A 5,739-nucleotide genomic window follows, 5' to 3' on the forward strand; every position below is an offset into this window, starting at 1 on the left:
GCGAGAACTAGGATCGCAACTGGACAGGCGCTCGCCAAATAACAAACCTGTTTGCTGAGCCTGCGACCTCTGCCGGGCGTGGCGGGCATGCAAGGCTGTGGGCGCCGCCGGGTGGGCGGAGCCTGGACTTTCCTTCTAGACTCCGCCTCCCAGCCACGCCCCGTCAGCGTCCCGGATGTACTCTGCGTGACGGGGATGGGCAGGCTGGGGAAAGCTTACGTTGCGTACAGCTGCCCAAGATGCAGCGCCTTCTGCTAAGGATTTGAGAGTCTGAAGGCTGGGCGTGGCAGGTGACCAAACAGAAATAAGCTCGTTTTTGTTTTGGTTGTGGGTTTGTTTTTGTTTTGTTTTGTTTTGTTTTTACTCTACGTGAACTCTCTGGGAATTCTTTACCAAGGCCTCAAGGAACAGTGTGCTAGAGAAATTTACCTCTTTAAATAAACTCGATAAAGTCCTGTACCTAAGTGAGATGCCTAACCCACCTGCATCTGTCTCAGTCGCCTTCTGTTTCTGAGCCCTGTCTAGCTAATAAGAACTTGTCTGATAGAAGGTGAAGGGCAAGGTCCTCTTGGGCAATTTTTATTTACATCATTTCTGGGAGAGATTTCTAATGTCAACATGATTGAGTTAACTAGTAATGTAAAAAAAAATAGGGGCGCCTGGGTGGCGCAGTCGGTTAAGCGTCCAACTTCAGCCAGGTCAAGATCTCGCGGTCCGTGAGTTCGAGCCCCGCGTCAGGCTCTGGGCTGATGGCTCAGAGCCTGGAGCCTGTTTCCGATTCTGTGTCTCCCTCTCTCTCTGCCCCTCCCCCGTTCATGCTCTGTCTCTCTCTGTCCCAAAAATAAATAAACGTTGAAAAAAAATTAAAAAAAATAATAATAATAACGATAAATAGTTCATGTTCTTAGGGAGAAACCATCTAAATGGGCAATTACTAAAAAACCTATATCAGGTGTTACATCAGGGCAACATTTAAATCAAGCATCCACATGGATCGCCTTATGTGTGGAGATACTTTATGGCTACAACATTACAACACTGGAGACGAGGATATTTAGCTACTGTAAAGGAATCAAATACTGTAAACTCTTAATAAGGCTAACAGGCCTTTAATTTTTCAAAGTTGCCAAGGAATTTGACTACGAATTTGTGGCCCCTTTGTTAGTTGGAAAAGAAGTAATATGAGATTCGACCCATCTTGGCCTCTGTGAAACCTTCCTTTTCCTCCCAGGACAGTTAATCGGCCTCTCCACTGAATGTTGTCTGGTGCATACTGCCCACGGTTTGGTTCCAGCCTAGACGTTGCCTCCTCCTCCAGGAAGCCTACCCTGATTCTCTGGGACTGGATTAAATGATTCAATGCACCGATGTTATTGTAACATGTGCCATCCAGTACTGGGAAAGCCTACTCAAATATCTGACCCATTATGTTTTATTTCTTTGAAGGAACTCTGGATTTTTCACTAGTATCTGGCATAATGCCTGTCCCATAAATATTTGTGCGACTAATGAATAAATAGTGAAAGCTTACTCATAATTTTGAATTTGTGTTTTCCCTTTTCCTTCAGCTTGAAGACTTAAAACAGGGGTTCTTGGGATATCTGGCTCACTCAGTTGGAAGAGGGATAGCTGGATAGCTCAGTGAGAGGCACAGGCAGCTCTGGATCTCAGGGTTGTGAGTTTGAGCCCCACATTGGGGGTAGAGATTACTTTTAAAAATTAAATAAATACAGGGTTTCTCAAACTTTGTGATTTCAAGATTCCTTTACATTCTTTTTTTTTTTTTTTTTTTTTGGATTTTATTTTAGGTAATTTCTATACTCACCATGGGGCTCAAACTCAACCCCAAGATCAAGGGTCACATGTTCCATGGACTGAGCCAGCCAGGTGCCCCAGGATTCCTTCAAATTCTTAAAAATTATTGAGGATCACAAGTAGCTTTTGTTTCTACGGATTATATTTATTGATATTTGTTGTATTGGAAATTAAAACTGAGGAATCAGGAAAAAAGTTACTCATTTTAAAATAGTAATAAACTCGGGGCGCCTGGGTGGCACAGTCGGTTAGGCGTCCGACTTCAGCCAGGTCACGATCTCGCGGTCCGGGAGTTCGAGCCCTGCGTCGGGCTCTGGGCTGATGGCTCAGAGCCTGGAGCCTGTTTCCGATTCTGTGTCTCCCTCTCTCTCTGCCCCTCCCCCGTTCATGCTCTGTCTCTCTCTGTCCCAAAAATAAATAAAACGTTGAAAAAAAAATTTTTAAAAATAGTAATAAACTCATTACATAGTAACATAAATAGTATTTTTTATGAAAAATAATGTGAAAGACAACTTTTTTAAGTTTATTCATTTTGAGAGAGAGAGAGACAGTGAGTGAGGGAGGGGCAGAGAGAGAGAGAGGGAGAGAAAGAATCCCAAGCAGGCACTGCGCTGTCAGCACAGAGCCTGACACAGGGCTTGAACCCACAAACGGAGAGATCATGACCTGAGCTGAAGTGGGACACTTAACCGACTGAGCCACCCAGGCGCTCCTACATTTTCTTTCCATTCTTTCTTGTGATAGAGGTTATGGGCTGAATCATCCCCTCCCCTAACCAAGTTAATATGTTGAAGATTTAGCCTCCAGTACCTTAGAATGGGACTGTATCTGGAGACAGAGCTTCAGAGAGGTCATTAAGGTAAAATGTGGTCATTTGGGTAGGCCCTAATCCAGTATGACTGGTTTTATTATAAGAAGAGGAAATTTAAAAAGGAGAAGGAGAAGAGAATAGGGCACAGACCCACAAAGAGGAGGTCTTGTGAAGACATGAGGAGATAGCCATGGACAAGCCAAGGAGAGAGAGGTCTCAGAAGAAGTCACCTTGAAGACACCTTGATCTCAGACCTCTAGGACCCAATTATGGCAGCACCAGGAAACGAATACGATAGGTTACGCAGAATTCCAAACATGCAAAGGCTATGTGGAGTAAAAACTCTCCCATCCCTGTCTCCAGCTACCCTATCCTCCTCCTCAGAGATGATCAGTGTTACCAATTTTTACGTAACATTTCAGATAGATTTTCTACCCATATAAGTCTTCTGTACGTACACCTTTTTTTCATCTCGCTTTTACGAAAAGGATGGCATAGTGTATCCGGTGCCCTGCCCTTTGCTTTTTTCACCTAAATAATATGTCTTGTAGCTCACTCCCTATCAATACATAAAGAACTTTCTTCTTCTTGATTCTTGCATAATCGGTAATAGATTTTTGATGGTTTGGGGATTTCATGAAATATGTAGCCATATATGGAGTAGCTATTGATATCACTCTATTTTTTAGGTTGGGTGGTGGGTTCAGGAATATGTGTTTTATTACGCACGTATTATGCTTTGTAACTTACATGATTATAAGTGGCAAGGAGGGGAAAAAAAAAGCTCAGAAGGGGGAAATGAAAAGGGGAGGGGGGAATTGGATGATAAGTGTGTATGTGAAATTTTAGTAAGGATGGGACCATAGAAGGTGTTCTTGAGAAGATGTCTTTTGAGCAAATGACATGAAAGAGGAGAGGGAGCTAATTATGGAGTTAGCCGAGACAAGAGCATTGTCCGCAGAAAGTGCAAATGTCCTGTGGCACAAGCAGGGGACTTTATTGGAAGGCTATTGTAGTTACTGTAGTTATCCAGGTGATAGATGATGAGGATACCATCATCAGAGAGGCCTTCCTGTCTACCTTGTCTAAAACAAGTCTTGCCCATCATTCTGTTAACAATTTGTTTCCTTTTTATCATAGTTTGTAAAATTTTAAAAATTAGTTTTCTCACTCACCTAGGCTCCCCAACTATATCATAAACTTTTTTTTTTTAGTTTATTTATTTATTTTGAGAGAGAGATTGAGAGTGCACACACAAGCGAGCAGCAGAGGGGCAGAGAGAGGAGAGAGAGAATCCCAAGCAGGCTCCATGATGTGGAGCCCAATGCAGGGCTTGATTTCCCCAACGTGAGATCATGACCTGAGCCTAAATCAAGCAGCGGATGCTTAACTGACTGAGCCACCCAGGCGCCCCTATATCATAAACTTCTTGGGCATAGGGAGTCCCTGTCTGTCCTATTAACCTACACATCCTCATTTCCTGGCACTTAGTAGGTACTCATTAAAAATATGCTATTTAGGGGCGCCTGGGTGGCGCAGTCGGTTAAGCGTCCGACTTCAGCCAGGTCACGATCTCGCGGTCCGTGAGTTCGAGCCCCGCGTCGGGCTCTGGGCTGATGGCTCGGAGCCTGGAGCCTGTTTCCGATTCTGTGTCTCCCTCTCTCTCTGCCCCTCCCCCGTTCATGCTCTGTCTCTCTCTCTGTCCCAAATAAATAAATAAACGTTGAAAAAAAAAATTTAAAAAAAAAAATAAAAAAAAAATATGCTATTTAAATGAGTGAATCGATCACTTTACATCTTTGCATTCCTAGCACCAGCAATTGTGTCTGATCTACATAAAGGGTTCAATACAGGGGTGCCTGACTGGCTCAGTCAGTGGAGCATGTGACTCTGGATCTCGGGGTCATGAGTTTGAGTCCCATGTAGGGCATAGGGTTTACTGTAAAAGAAGAAAGAGTTTAATATACGTTTGTTAAGTAGAAGAACACTCACATGGCAAGCCATTGTAATAAATGGGCTGTGGGCTTGATCCATTAGGATAAAGTAAGACTTGGTGGTTGAGAAAGCTGAAGCTGCATTTGCGTGTTCATCTGTAAATTCGAGTCTAAGTTTGGTAAACTATTAAAGGAGATTGCAATCCTTTCTGGAAGGACACCAGCCGTAACAAGGGAACTAGGAGGCTTCAGTAACCTAGTCTCAGATAAGAACGGGTCAAAATGTTCCACTTCCAAGATGCATCAGTCAAGGTCAATGAGCAAGAACATAGCCTGGGTATCCATCGCCAGTGAGAGACACAGAAGAGCCAGGCTTCAAAGGCAGCTGTGACCCTGTACATTTTACTGTGAGCTGAGGCTGTTCCATCTGAATTGTTTGTCATGTTTATGCTGCTTGGCTGCCTAGCCGTGAAGACTGGGGGAAGTTATCGCCTCTCACATTCAATTCCTAGAATAGAATTAGGTGATAAATATACAATGAACAAGTCTAATTATGTAACGGGTAGGAAGGGATGCCTGCCCATATTCAAAAGGGAGAATGTTGCCCATTATGGATTTTTCATGGAAGGTTGACAGTTGGTGGTGTGCACATTGCATGAGTGGGTTATAGTAAGAGCTTTGCCAAAGGAACATTTCTAGAAGCACCATTCTGAAAAGAAGATGCATGGCAGATATATATATTCTACCAGATCTCCATATCATATGGAAGTTATGGTGGTTCTTAAATATGGTCTAAGATGCTCCAAGATATATTTTCCGGTGTTAGAATCTCAAAGTACCTTTGAGGCAAATGTTGAGACCGCCATGATGAATTGAACAATATCACTGAAACTCAGTCAGACACCTCTGTACTTCCCACGGTAAATTTCAGAGATAAAGGAAGAATCTAAGCTTTTTGTTTTTAATTTTTATTTTTTGGTAATTTAGGGCACACATTTCAGTCTAACGCTAATGCCCTTCCATTGTGCCCAAACGCAACAGGTGTGTTTGGAATTTGAGGTCAAGCAAACACTTGTAATTTAATTTCACAGGACAGGGAAGGAGGAGGAAAAAACTCGAGCTGAGGAGCAGAAGAGGTTTTGGTTTTTGTTTTTGTTTTTTAAGATTTTATTTTTAAGT

Source organism: Puma concolor, chromosome E1 (genome assembly GCF_028749965.1).
Source record: "Puma concolor isolate L17-30 chromosome E1, mPumCon1.1.hap2, whole genome shotgun sequence".
NCBI classification, from domain to species: domain Eukaryota; kingdom Metazoa; phylum Chordata; class Mammalia; order Carnivora; family Felidae; genus Puma; species Puma concolor.